We start from the raw sequence: 15,453 nt of genomic DNA, 5'->3' as shown, positions 1-15,453 counted from the left end.
GAAATACACCTTTCAAGAGTGATGGCTATTGCTTTTCCTGTGAGGTTCAAATGAACAAATAGGTTAACAAAAATTGACGTGTGTATAGCACAGTATGGTTTCCCCAACACCTTCATCCACATAACGTATCTGTGCCTACCACGGTCTTCTGAGGTTTTCAGTGCAGATATTCTTAGCTCTCTTTCACAGAGGATACTGAGGCTTAGAAAGACTGAAGTCTAAACTCCAAAGCACCCCCAAATCTGGTTTCTGGGTTTTTAAAATCTAATCTGACACACTCCATTCTTTCACTGATAATTTAGTGTATTCTCGTTTACTGTTATTACTAATGTGTGTTCTTATTTTCCCATTTAATTCCATGCCTAAATGTATGTGTTAAGAGTACAAAAATGTAAGATAACTTAAAATATTAAATATTAAAATTAAATTATAAAAATTTAATCAAAGACTCCGTATTGACAGGGTTAAAGATCTGAATCCCAGCTATGCTGTAAACAGGTTACATTTACTTTTGTGTCTCCATTTTCTCATCTACAAAATGGTGTTAATAGTAGTGCTTACCTCAGAGGGCTTTTAAATGACTGAATTCATCTCACATCATATAGGATGATCATATAACATGATCATAAGATGATCATAATATCGCTTGATATGTAAGATGTTCATAACATTCCTTGATATATAATACATTCTCAATAAGTGTTGGTTGTTATTAGAAAGTAATAAACAAAAGAAATACCCTCTAATGACAAAATTCAAAGAGCACTATGGTCACTGAGAGAGACTGTTTGGAAGGTGTGGGTGTATGGAGCGAACAACAAATTGCATAACTTTCCATAATGAGCATATTAGGCTAGAATCTCATTATATTGTGTTCTTCACAAAAGAAGGGATAATGTCTGTTTTATTCACCAAAATACGTCTAAACCACAGCATAGTGCCTTGTTCACATTTGATACCTGGTACTTAATGTTTGCATTATTTAATTAACGATGACCTTTGTAGGGTGATTAAAGTATTTATAATGCATTTAATCTAATCCAATCCAAAACCTGAGGTGTTTTTTTGGGGGCATATTTTCAGATGAATATATCCAATGTTTATCTTTGCCCACCGCCATTATGTATGCAATTTAGACCCTTGAAGGGACCCTATTGTACTTACATGTTACACTACTTGGATTGCTTTCACACAATCTTTGTTAATCCAAATATATTTCAAGCTCCATAAAAAGAGTGAATGTCATAAAAACTCAATTAGAACCAGCCACTGCACTTTACAGTGCTGAGCACATATGCGTTATGAAAAGCTTGATGAGCAGAAAAAATAAAACCAAATTGAACTGATTTGTTATGTCCTCATCCTTAGAGGTAAAAAAAAACTGATATAGGAAATACATCCTAAAAGAGTGTTCTGATGCAAATTTAATTTAACTAAATTTATGAAGAGTCTAAACTTTTATATTAGAAGATATTTGACTTAAATTTGATTTTCACAGGATTTTGAGAACAAAAAAAAATTCATCAGTAATCATTAATTAAGGAGACTATTGAACAAGTCATGGGTTATAATCAAAGCAAAATACTTTGGGTTTTTTTCCCCTACAGTGCCTTTAAACATTTAATTGAGGGAAGACTTTTCCTCCTTTGTTCTGTTCCTCCACCTGACACACCAGAGACTCTGGGGGAAGCAGGCATTACCTCTCCTTTGACCAGCTGCTCCCACACTGCCGGTCCCCAACCCCGTCACTCTTGGTTTACTGAGACTCACTCTTTTACCAACTCTCTCCATTGGGGTTCCTTCACCTTCTGACAGAAGCCTATAGACAGGATCTCTTTCACACTGACCACTGACTGATATTCCTACCATGATTTCCATGTGGGCCTTACAATTTGTGTGCCTTTGACCTGTGGTTGGAGGCAGGCACATTTACTTTCCAGTACAACAGGGCAGAACTTCTTTCTTTCTCTTTCCTGCTGCCTTAGGTGAAGAGTCACACCCTTTCTTCTGTAGATTCCTCAGAGAGCTGGAGAATCCAGTCTAAGTTGACCATGCTGTGACCCCTTCTCCACATTTAGGTGAGACCAGATTTCTTCTTGAAGCACCTCACTCTGCTTGGGGTTAAAATATAGCTTCCAACACCCAAAACTGAGTGGTGGGGTACAAGTCATAGCACAGCAGCAAGACTCTCCAAAAAAGTCTCTTCACAGACTCATTCCTTTAAACTACCTCTCAAGAACTTTCACATATGCTTAAAATGCATAAGCATTTTAAAGCCTGAAGCCTAGTATTTATTTTGACATTCTGCATTAGAGTCTTTCTCATAATTCACTTCGGTACCTCACAGAGACCGTATCTTGACCTCTTATTTGAAACTTCAATTTGTTGTTTTGTCAAATTTACAAATATCTACTCCGTGCCCTATCCTCACATAGGACTGCAAAGTAGAAGAGACAGACATGGCCTTGATATGCCTACAATGATAATATTACATTATAATTACATTATAATAGCAGTACATATTTATGAAAATACATTGTACATAGTAGGTTCCCAATGAATGGTTAACATGTGAGGCTCAAATTCAGGTGACAGCAGAGAAGATCTATAAAGTTTTAGGGGAAATGCATTGAATCAGAAATAATCCTAAATCTTTAGCTATGAAAACTCAACATTGAACATAGTGATTACATATCTACCATATGTAAAATACTGTAGATAACATGAGGTAGTAACTGGTCCCTGTCCTCAGTGAGTTTACTGAAGAAAACTTTGTAAAAAATGAAATGATAGTGTAAGACAACACTGAATGGATTTCACTAAACAGTATATGATGAATTCCAAGTGAATTGTGTAAGCAGTAACTTAACAGTGATGAATCTCCCGAGGGAGATTTCTCCTCAGGCTAGGCTGGGCTAGGCAGGCTTGAAGGAGAAAGGATTTAATACAAGTTTTCAAGTATGGATCAGACTGACAAAAAGGTATGTGGAAATAACTGAATAAACAATAATTTATCATTGGAAAAGTATAAGACATTTAGAGGTGATGGTGGATTTGTCAATCTAGTTGGCATGGAGAATTTATGTATAAAAAATTAAGTCAGAAAGATTAAAGATAGACTAGAGAAGCCCTGGGGACATATCATTTTTATTGTTTTGCTTTATTTATTTATGTGCTTGTTCATTTATTTTCTAAATGCAGTGGAGAAAAATGGGGAATTGCTGAATGAAACACCAACATGGTTTCTCATAAAGATCAGTGACACAAGGATTTGTCACAGAGTAAAACAAGAAGAAACCAGATACAAGAAGACACATAGACAGCTACTAAATTTGTCCACACCTAAGATTATTAGTGTCTGCTACAAGACATTTCAGTTCTTACAATTTACCATCTTACCTCTTCATTTATCCTTGGTTAGCAAGTAAGTACAAATGTTAGTCCTTTCTTTTGTTGCTTATTGTACTTCTTTTTATGAGTCCTAAAGTTTACGCATTTGATCTTCCGTACAATAACTACCAATAACATTTTTTCCTTTAAATACAAGCAGAGAAGCTAGCTTCACATTTTACTATCATGAAAAATCCCCAAAAACAAGATAGGAGAGAAAACTTGTGTTAAGGTCAATTGTCTAAAGAAAATAAACAGAATTAGATATTAAAAGCAGAATAATGAGCAGTAGTCTATGCTTTTTGCCTTGTTTAAAATCAGTTCTATTAACATCTCCAATGTAAAATAAGATCAGGCATATTTATTGGATGAGCCCAACAGAGTGAAAGTGGAAAAAAGATGGAAGCTTCTTTTATTGGCTACTGGACCACTGGCAAAGAACAAGATCTGCTGTCAATCAAGATAAAAGGATTAGGGATTACCTGTGTCATTCAGTCTTCCTAATTGGGTTTTAGTTGACAATGAATTGGTTATTTATGTCCATGTATTTATAGTATGAGGTGGCTTGCTTGAAGTTTACTGTTATTTTGTTTATGTGAAGGCAGTTTATTTAATTAACTAAAACCTGTCACTTCATTTTATTTTTCTAAAGTCCTTTTAGTTTAGTGTCTAGTTCTATGATAAGACTGTATTTCAATGATATTCATGATAGGGAAACATTTTACCACCTGGTATATCCCATATTTTCATCAGAACATATAATATTAATGGATCAAAGAGACACAGAGTTTGTTTAAGAAAAATATCTTTGACTATTAAAATGACTTTCGCTTTCATTCCCCTTTATTGAAAGTCACAGATAACGAAATATCTAATGAAAAATTATTTCTACAGAAAGTATAGACAAATAAGTAAGTTTCATCTTTCTCCATTGTAATTGACTTAGATTTTTTAATTTTAATAAATAGAAATCCAAGAAAAAATTAAGTATAAAGACAAAGGGCTCAGTGCATAAACATTCCCTTTACTCATTGTTTTAAGTAACTTTCTCTTACTCAAAAGTTCTAATTTTCATTTGATAGTAATATCTGTTATAGCATTAACATAAGTTTTTAAATAAACGCTTTAAAGACTCTAACAATGACACCAATTAGCTCATACAAGTAACAAGAAAAGAGGGGTTACCTATGAGCATCGCCATTAAAACGTGAAAGCCTTGTGTCTTGGATCCAAACATTTTTCTGGACCAAAAGAGAGATCCATCCAAACACCTACTGGGTTGACAAAGCCATTTCCTGAAGATCTCATACCATTTGCAAAAGTGGGGGCTTGTGTTTCAATGTCACCTTCTTTCTCTCAGGTGGAGTGTGAGGACTTAATCTTGACTCATTTCCTCCCCAAGCTGGATCAGCGGGGCTTAGTGTAAGACCCATTTGTGCTGCTTACCAAGTAGATTTGTTGTATTTTTAGAGATTCTTTCTACTCAACACATGGTACCTCCCCTTTTTAAGTCACACTAGTGAATGTTAATATGTTCCTCCACTGAATATTGACACTATTATCATGGAAAAATTAGTTTTGGGGAATCTAAATACAGATGGGTGTTTTTGGTGACTTATTATTATGGAAACTTAGAGCTTGATTTCAGTTTTCTTTACAACAATGGAAATGCTGGTGGGTTTTTGGTTGTTTTTTTTTTTTTTTTTTTTAAGTTTTTCCTCTTGTGCTTTTAAATGAGTAGTTAAGAAATTCATGGCAACTTCAAATCTATTGAATATCTATGCAGGGAATGGAAAAGAAAAATTAAGAGAACAGCAGGAGTTTTCAGTAGACTTCACTGATATTGTGCCAAGAGTTATTTGTGTGGTGCTCTCCGACTTAAATTCCACCCCCTATGAAAGAATAACTAGTTTCTATTAGTCCTAAATATAATGGTATTCGATTTTAATAAAGCAGGATAATTTGAATAGGTAAGGTGTTTGGGACATAGTTAGAGTAACTGGCTGTTGACTTTTTTTATTTTTTTTATTTTTATTTTTTACATTTTCTGAGAGGGGAACCTGAGGACTGCCAGAAGTTTCACCTGGGCAGTATAGGCTGAGAGGTCACTGAGTCCCACAGACCACCACAGTGCCTGAACGTTTTACCATTAGAGCAATTTCTTTAGGTTGAGACCTCATCTTTCGGAAGCCTTAGAAAAGATGCGAGTACTACCTGAGAGGGGTGGTGACTATATCATGAGGCAGTCACTGGTGCTTTGTCGTGGACTAGCATCTCAGCTTAAACATCTGCACTGCAACTGAGGTCAGGTAAGTTGTGATGGAAACCAGATGATAAGGCAGGAAAGATGTAAAGCAGAAGGCACTGCGACAGTGTGTTTCTACATTCATGTATTACTCATTCATCCTTGTAACAGGTGCTGGAGCTGCAGATAGGACGGGGAGTGAAACTACACATAGTCCTGCTTCATGCGGCCTGCAGTTTTGCAAGTGTACGGTCATAGAGGATCTTGGGCCAACAGGGACCTTGGGGACTGAAGGAGGAAGTTAATCCACAGGGAGGCCAGCTGTTGAGGGTGGGGTAGGGAGGAGAGGAAACATATTCAGAGCTCTTATTAATAGATCATCTTGCAGAGAGTTTCTAGTAGTTCTCAGGAAGCCAGAATGAAGTAGAATAAACATGGACCAAGGGTCACACACACAAAATAATGTGTTTCAAATCCCAGCTTTAATGCTCACAAGGCTATGAGAATTTGGGCAAATAGCTTTCTTTAAGCTGCACTTTCTTCATAAGTGCACTGCACTTACGAAGTGGACATAATAAAGCACATTTTTTAGCGTGTATTTAGTTTTGAAACAGAAAGAGAGAGAGAGAAAGAGAGACCATGAGCAGGGGAGGTGCAGAGAGAGAGAGAGGGAGACAGACAATCCGAAGCAGGCTCTGCACTGTCAGTGCAAAGCCCGACATGGAGCTCAAACCCACAAACCGTGAGATCGTGACCTAAGCCTAAGTAGGACACTCAACTGACTGAGCTACCTAGGTGCTCCAAAAGCACATTAAACAGTTATTTTTATGTAAATGTATTTTATGGAATGCTTGGAGCATAGTAGTCACTCCAAATAATTTCAACAGTTTGTTTGTTTGTTTGTTTGTTTGTTTGTTTGTTTGGGAGTGAGCGTGAATACAAGCTATTTGGATAAAAATATAAAAGGCTTGCTTACCAAATTTGTAGGCAACATGAACTTGTTAAAGATCATGACTACTCTGAGGCAGAAATGATGGTTACCTACCCAGCAGTCTTTTCCCCAACACATCCTACCTCCCTTCCTTATGGGCAGAACATGCCTCCTACTACAAAGGGTGAAAATGACAAATATGTGTTTTCATAACCTCCTTTACCAGCTGGGCCATGGGCACGTGATTCAGTTCTGGTCAATAGGATCCTAGGGGAGTTCTGTTAGGGGAGTCTGGGAAAAGCTTTATTCTTAATATAAAAAAGATATGCACTTTTAGCCTGATATTGTCTTGTACAGATGTGTTCCTGGAACTGCATTAGCTATGCTACAGCCCTAGGGGTATAAGTTTAAAAACCATGCAAGAAACTGAGAATGGGATCTTTGTTAAGTAAGATAATAGATTTTCCTACTATGTAAGCTAGTTTCAGGTGCGGATTTTCTTTGTGACCCAGAAGCATCCTAACTGATGGTGTTATGGTTATCAGGATCAAGAAAGGTCTTTATAGGCTTAAATGATGCACTCTTAAAGGAATTTTATCAAAGAAAAAATTTAAATTTGTACATTTTGTCCTTAAATTTTATTAGAATTTAAGCAAACTTGGAGAGAGTACATAAAAATTGGGTAGGACATGAGGGCATGGATTAAAAAAAAAAAAAAAAAAGGTAGGATGTACAACCTGGAAATGTATACTGCAATTAGAAACAGACAGGGGCACCTGGGTGGCTCATTCGGTTGAGCATCTGACTTTGGCTCAAGTCAGGATCTCATGGCTTGTGGTTTGAGCCCCGCATTAGGCTCTGTGCTGACAGCTCAAAGCCTGGAGCCTGCTTCAGATTCCGTGCCTCCCTCTCTCTCTGCCCCTCCCCCACTCACGCTCTGTCTCTGTCTCTCAAAAATAATAAATAAACATTAAAAAAATAAAAAAGCAAAAGAAAAAAACAAACAGATGTATACCCAGCACCACGGATAGAGCTAAATAACATGATGCCAAATGAAAAACAGAAGAAAATGAGAACTTTAACACAATACATATGTATTAACAACACAATAATTTATATGAATACATGCATATTGAAGTATATATATTTAATATATTACTGAGGTCTCCAAAAAGAGGAGAAAATATGAATGGGGGATTAAGGAAATGAATAGAATAGAATAGAAATAAACAGGTAAGCCAAAATTTTCACTTGAACTAAACAAGACAGTTTTCCATAACCTGAGAAGACTTAATGTTTTTCAGTTGAGATGAAGCAACCACAAAACTGGATGGAGGAGACAGTTTATCAGTTAAAGGCACATAAGTTTCAATTGACAATAAACTTAATTAACAACCAATAATAATTAGCATTAACATTTGTAGAATGTATTAGTTTATAGGTTACTTTCATGTTTATTATCCCAATTTACCTTTGAAGTGTGGATCCATGTTGATGTGGCTTCCAAAATTTTACGCGGCTCTGGGGCTGTCATGGGGAATAATGGCATCAAGGGTAAAGGAAATGATAATCCCTCTGTTACTCTAGTCTTGATCTCAAGATATTCTTATTAAGTTTTGAGTCCTTTAAGAGGACAAGATGCACACTCCAATAAGGAAAGCTAATATTATACTAACCTTACTGAAATCATGTCATAAGAGAAATTCTTGAAGAAAATGAAGAGGTTTAACCTGGAGAAAAGCAAATACCAGAGCACATCAGAGGGGTCTTCATGTAGCTGAAAGCCCATCCCATGACATCTCATGTTTTATTTGGTCCCGCCAGGGAAAACAAGCATCGATGGTAAGATGCCATAGGATGTTATATTTATGCTCACTTGGCAGAATCTTCTCTTAATTGATGCTGATCAAGCATAGAATCAGGTGTCTTGGGAGACAGGAAGTTTCTTGCCATTGAAGATGTGCAAATTCAGAAAGGATGTTACAGACGACATTTAAGAAAGGGTGGTTTGTAGAGTTGAATGGCCTCTACTGATTCTTGCAGTCCTGAGATTCGGTCATCATTTCTAAGTAAAGAATATGCTGTATGCATCATTTCTAAGTAGATAATAGAAGCAGAGACTTTCTAAGTGGAGAATATGCAGAATATAATAAGCCCCACCATCTTCCTAACTTTGTCACAGTTTTAGAAATCTATGAAAAGGGGAAGGCACTAAGCTCCTCCAAGGACTGCTGTAAGGTTTCAATGAGAAGACTGTTCAAAGCATGTAGTTTCGGGTCTCTGTAAATGCTTATCAAACACCACCTATCTTGCCATAATTTCCTACCTCCATTTTTAATTGCTTAAGAGGACAGTTAGGTTTCATGACACTCCTAAAGTTTCTCCATGTTGATTACAGTTAAATTTCACTTTTTTCCAGAGGTCAATGTTAGTGATCTCAACTATACAGAACATAATCAAGAATAAAGATAAATCCTAAAAGTTTCTGTGTTTAAAAATAGAAATTGCAGGGTGCCCGGGTAGCTCAGTCAGTTAAGCTTTGGACTTGGGCTCAGGTCATGATCTCATGGTTCATGAACTCGAGCCCCGTGTTGGGCTCTGTGTTGACATCTCAGAGCCTGGAGCCTGCTTTGGATTCTGTGTCTCTGTCTCTCTCTGCTCCTCCCCTGCTCACACTCTGTCTCTCTGTCTCTCAAAAATAAACAAACTTTAAAAAATTAGAGATTGCAAAATCTATTAACTGCTTCTTCAGGCCCTAGTTCATCATTTGTTATTATTTTAGACACAACTAATATAAGCTTGGTTACCAAATATCAGAGCTTGCAGTGAAACAGAATCAGTAAAGGAAAGGGAAAAGGGGGAGCGACCATGTATATTTTCAAGCAACAGGAAATGATGGTTGAAAGATAGTGGAAAGTGAATGTGAGTAGATGGAACTAACACTTACTGAGTCCTAAATCTGTGTCGAGCACTATGTTAAGGACTTCATCCTTGTGGTCATTTCATCACTTCAATAAATGATAAAGACTATGTTGCTACCTTCATTTCACAGATGATGAAACTGAGCCAAGTTGCAATCGGTGCCCCAGTCTATTAACTCCTGCGATGAGCCATTGTATTTTTCCTACAACACACTGTCTCCAAGGGAAACAATAGCTGGCATAAAATAATATTAGAAAGTATAACAGTTTGGAGATATTGACAAGAAAAGCAAATCAATGTCTATTTTACAGCCCCATTGCAAAACAACATAGGACAACGACATAAGTTAATAATGTAAGTCATCAATTAAATACAAATTGCATGTAATATTTTTTAATCCAGAAATGCAAGAAAATTTGTGACATATTTCTGAAGTATTTTAATACAAAATTATTAAAAGAAAACAAATTTTCCCACAAGAATTATAAAAATGTACTATTTCAAAAGCTCTTTTATGTGGGCCACTCCCAACCCGAATGATATCAGAAAAATGTGGTATGATTGGTGATTTGTTTTGTTTATTAAGATTGTGTATGTGTGCAGCATAGGCAAGAGATTGTTTCTTCCATATCCAGTCTTTTGTTCTATTTTGTTATTACACTGTTTTAAAGTTATGATTGCAGAGACACATACACACACTCTCCAGACCTGACATTTGTTCAGAACCATATGGTAGCTCAGATAAAAAATTCTGAGCCCAGAGGAAGATTTGATTCAGTCTATTGTGTGAAAAGTATTCTGAGATCTTCAAACGAAAGACAAAATAGCTGCAACAAAGCTTTGCATTTCAGTTCTACGTTGTACTTGATTTTGCACTTCAAAAGTCACACTTTGAAGCTCAGTGTATATAGGTAAGTGATTTTTAGCTTTTTTTTTTTTTTTTTTTCCCGCACTAACAAGTAGAAAATACAGCACGGCACAGGCTCACTCTTGTTGTCTTTACTTTGAAAAGTAATTTCAGAGAAACTCAATCCAGTTCAACCAGAGCTATCCTAATTGGCTTTGATCAGTAAATCATCAGAAACGGCTCTGCTCTTGCTTGGTCCTTTTTTTCCCTCTTCTTGTCAAAAGTGAATGATTAAACACTGGAGTTATGGTGAATTACAAAAACCTGCTTTGTATTGGGTTGGATGTGTTGCTGTTCCACGCAATGTTTGCTTTCTCTCTGCCACGGTAAGAACTGGCTTTACATTCTTTAGCAGAACTGACTGTCATTTCTCACAAATTTATTAATATTTTTGCTCTGCACAGCCACAAAAATAATGTCAAAGGCCAAGTAAATTACTGACCTGGTAAGACCTGACGTTCAAGGCTCTCTACAATCTGGCTTTTATTTATTCCCCTTCCCCACCCCGCTCCCGGCCCCTACCAGCACTATTTCCCCCACTGTTCACTACATAAATGGTCTGTATTAAAATACTTTTAGAAAAGTAAAAATTAAAGCACTTTCAAAGTCCTCTCCCTCTCTTGACTTATTCAAAACCCAACTTTCTTTCAGGGTTCAGTGTGGTTGGCACTTAACTCTGTGGAATGCCTTCCCTGATAACTGTCAGACACACTCTGTCCTCAAACATCTGAGGCTTGTCCAAATGGAACTCAGCATAGACTACATTGTATTGCTATTTATTGTTTAATATTTGTGATGTGCTTTTCTTTAACAGTATTATAAGGTTTGTAAGTGTAAATGCTTCTTTCTAGCTTTACTTTCTAATATACTTATTATTGAATACAACACTGCATACTATAAACTGTACTGTAGAATAGTACAATGTGTATATGTTTGAAGTGTAGGCAATACTGTCATGGGTTTCCAAAATTCAAGCAAATATGCATCCAGTCTCCTCCTGCACAGAAGTAGAGTCTAAGGCATTAGAAGACAATTCTAGTTTATGAGTAGGGGTTTTGGACCTGACATTCATAGATGCCAAAAGCATCCACAAATGGACATTACAGATCTATTAATCCCTTGAAAGTATATGAAATATTTTGTGATTTGTTGTTACTGTATTTTCCATATTTTCTGGGTAGAGAATTTATAGTAGTGACTCTCTAATAAGAAATGCTTAGTGGAGATATGTTAAAAAATGTGGATTCCTAAACTACATCTCCAGAAACTGATTGTATAAATCGGGATTAAGCCTATGTGATAAATCACCCGGTATGTGAATTATCAGGTAATTCTGATAATGATGCTCCTCAGACATGGTCTAAAATTCCAACAAAATTTCAAAGGGATATTTTATCCCCAAAAGGCCCAAGAAACTCTGTTTGAAAGAAACAAATTGTATCTACCCATTAAAATGTATCAATTTGGGTAAACTGGCTTTGAGTTGACATTTTATTTATTTATTTATTTATTTACTTACTTACTTACTTACTTACTTATTGGGGGATTGACATTTTAAACTGTCCTTAACCAATGACAGTGATTTTCAGAACAAATAAGTTGACAAAGTTTTCTTGTTAAAAAATCTAGAACTACTTCACCAAAATATTTCTTTAAAATTACTATTTAGCCAAAACCGAAGTCTTTAACATTCCATGGACCATCCATATGCTGCTTGTTAACTGATTACATCTCATTACATCCTTCATACGATAAACAGAACATATTCAATATACACCAGGGCATTTCCCTCCACATTTTGTCTTTTTCCTCTAATCCTTTTTCCATTTCATCCTTAGGACATTCTTAAAATTAAAAAAAAAAAAAAGTTTTTGTCAAAAAAGCTATTCGTACAAGTGGACATAATTTCTTAACTGTTTTACATATATTAATGACTAGACTATTCAGTAAATAAAGAAGAGGAAGGAGGTGTTTGAGGTCAAGTGTTTTAGTAATGGCTCTATTTAATGTGCATTCTACAGGAGATCATTTAGTTGCTTTGAGTCTCAGCTTTGTCAATAGCAAAGGGGAAGTGAGCTCATTGTACTGCTTACCTCTACACGTTGTTGTGAGAATCAAATGAGCAACTAATACGTAAATATTTTGGAAAATATAAAGTACCATACAACTGCAGGGTAACGTGTTTCTCTAAATGCTTTAAATTTGTTGCTTGGTTAAAAAAACAGAAATCCCATTTTTTTAATGGTTTTTTTTTTTGTTTTGTTTTGTGTTTGAAGGAGAGAGAGAGATAGAGTGTGAGTGGGGGAGGGGCAGAGAGAGAGGGAGACACAGAATCTGAAGCAGGTTCCAGGCTCTGAGTTGTTAGCACAAAACCTGACGCGGGGCTGGAACTCACTCACAAGCCATGAGATCACGACCTGAGCTGAAGTTTTGGATGCTTAACCGACTGAGCCGCCCAGGCGCCCCAGAAATCTCATTATTTTAAAAATTAAACTAACAAAATAACTATTTGAAATGTTAAACTTATGTTAGAAATAGGTTTTATAAATATAAATTCTAAAAGCTATTTAATTAAAATATGCAGAATACTGAACACACTATTAGCAATGCCTACTATACTATGTTCAGATCATTGTGCTCAGTGTTTAAAGATTACTTATTTATAAGAAAAAAACACTGGCTATTTCTCACAACCTCATAGTGAGATAAGTATTATGAAGCTGCATAAACTGTATATGAAACTGAGCTTATACATTTTTCAAGATCACTGAATTAGCAAGGGGCAGAGCCAGAATTTAAAGTCAGATCTGGCAGTGTCCAAAGACCATCTCATTAACTAGGATGCAATTTTGTCTCTCAAAGTTTTCTTTCTTTACACTTTCCATATATCTGTCATACATTTAACTGTATATTGATCGCAAGAAGTTAGTTTTAAAACTGTAAACACCCATGACAGTAATCAACAATAATAGCAATTTGGCGTTTTTTTAGCAGGTGTACCATCTGTATATCATCTGTCTAATAGCTCCTATCCATGTCCCACTAAAATATATATGAAGACACGAAACATATGGGGACTAACAAATTACTAAAAAATAAAATTAAAAGATAACCTACTTTCTGAACTGGGAAGAATTCCTAACTACAAAACAAAGGAGTGGAATTCAACAAGGCCAATATAATATATAAATATAAAACAAAACAGAAAAGTAGCAACCGAACTGATAACTGGCCTTATTTCATAAACCCCATCACCCGAAGGGACAGTGAGAAGACACAGTTCTCCTCTGTGGTCTGTCCTAATGAGAAAACCAGGCAAACGCCACCCAGCTGCTTTTTCGAGGTAGCCGGAGGACTATTTCCCTCTTCCAGTCTTGTATTCTGTCTTCCTACGTGCCGTCAGAAATTACAACTTGCAGAGAAGATAAGGCAACAGTAAAGACAGACAACCGTACTTTATGTATGCCTCCCACAAGCGCCATTTGTATGCCCGCCTGAGAGAGAAAAACTCTGGCTGGAATTGGAACTTTGCCTATATTCCACTGGTCTAAGGGATCTCTGTCAGGTACGTAAAAATCCCTCTTGAGCAGTCTCGCAACAGAGGAGTACCAGCTACCTGAAATTGAGCAGGATCTGTCTTCCTACTGCCATCTGAGGTGGAGCTTTGACTGTTACCCAAGGTAGTCAATGACCATGTGCCATGATGGCTCACAAATTTATTCTGTAGGCAAACACTGGGTGTAGCTGTTGCTAGCCCTTGTTATCTATCCTTGCTAAGGAGAGAGGAGGGGAGAGGAGGGGGAGTGGAGGTAGGCGGGGAAACCACTACCAATGTCATATTGAGGTCATGTATAGTTAGGATGATCTGGCATCAAACAGTATAAAACCTAAATGAAACTTGCTTATGTTTGTTAGCTCATGAAAGAGGAAGTGCAAGAAAAGACACCATCGTGGTTGCTTGACCCCAAAACTCAACAAAGTTAGGGATTCAGTTATCTACCAGCTCTGTCCTATGCTGGGTAAAGGTTCAGCTTCATCCCAGAGCTATTCTCAGTTATAGGATGGATGAGAGGGGCACTCTATCTACATGCTTCCTCATTCACGTCTTTCCCATAGCTCTTCCTTAAGAACAAATAAGAGCTCTCCTAGAAACCATCAGTAAATCCTGACTCATACCCATTACTAAAGGAACTAGTGCCAGGTAGGGAGAGGAAATAGGATTACCCTTTGGAACTGAGAGTGGAGTCAGCTTCCCTGAGATAGCTAGCTGCTAGGAAAAGAGGGCTATTAAATAAATTAATGCTCTTTTAGGAAGGAGTAAAGAAAAAAGGAATGCCTGGTGCTCAGGATATATCATATATCCATCACATATCCCTCGTGCTCCACAAAAGAAAGAAAACATCACTCTAAAAAGTCAAATAACTTCTCTTTTTAAATTTTGATTTATAAAGGGATATGAAGAAAATTTTAGGAGATTGCACTATTTTTGTGATAATATGCATGAGAACTGGTTGCTATGTGTGACATAATAAGAAAGATGTATTTGGTCTCTAACCCCAGTTTCTACACAGAGCTCCTAAAACCCTTGTAATTTCCTGAGTGAAATTGGAGATAGTAGCGTCCTACACAGAGCTCCTAAATCCCTTGGAATTTCCTGGGTGATAAGAAGGTCTTTTGTTCTGAGGCAACTTTGGTGGGCTCCTGGATGCCTTCCAGAAGGGAGCTGGTTACCTGTGAGACCAAGCCAACCTTGGAAGTTTGGAACTTCCCCACCCCACATCCTTCAGGAAGGGGAGAGAGGGCGGAAATTGTCAGTAGTTAATCATATCTATGTGATACAGCTTCCATAGCAATCCCCAAACCATGGGGCACAGAGAACTTGCAGGCTGGTGAATATATCAAAGTTCAGGTAGAGTGGCGTGTGTTCAGAGAGGGGAGGGAAGGTCCACACGCCACCACCTTGCCTTATGCCTCTCTTCCATTTTGCTGTTCCTGAGCTGTGTTCTTTATATATATACGTATATGTATGTATAAATGAAAAGGAAATATATATATGTA

General features: G+C 36.8%; 1 protein-coding gene across 4 annotated transcripts in view; it reads right to left on the bottom strand.

Moving 5' to 3' along the window:
• The window catches only part of CRB1 (crumbs cell polarity complex component 1), a 208,654-nt gene that overhangs the window by 55,724 nt on the left and 137,477 nt on the right, over nucleotides 1-15,453 (bottom strand). The window lies entirely within an intron of this gene.

Source organism: Neofelis nebulosa, chromosome 15 (genome assembly GCF_028018385.1).
Source record: "Neofelis nebulosa isolate mNeoNeb1 chromosome 15, mNeoNeb1.pri, whole genome shotgun sequence".
NCBI lineage: Eukaryota > Metazoa > Chordata > Mammalia > Carnivora > Felidae > Neofelis > Neofelis nebulosa.
Note: the sequence above shows the minus strand (reverse complement) of the source record. Positions and strands in the feature narration are given on the sequence as shown.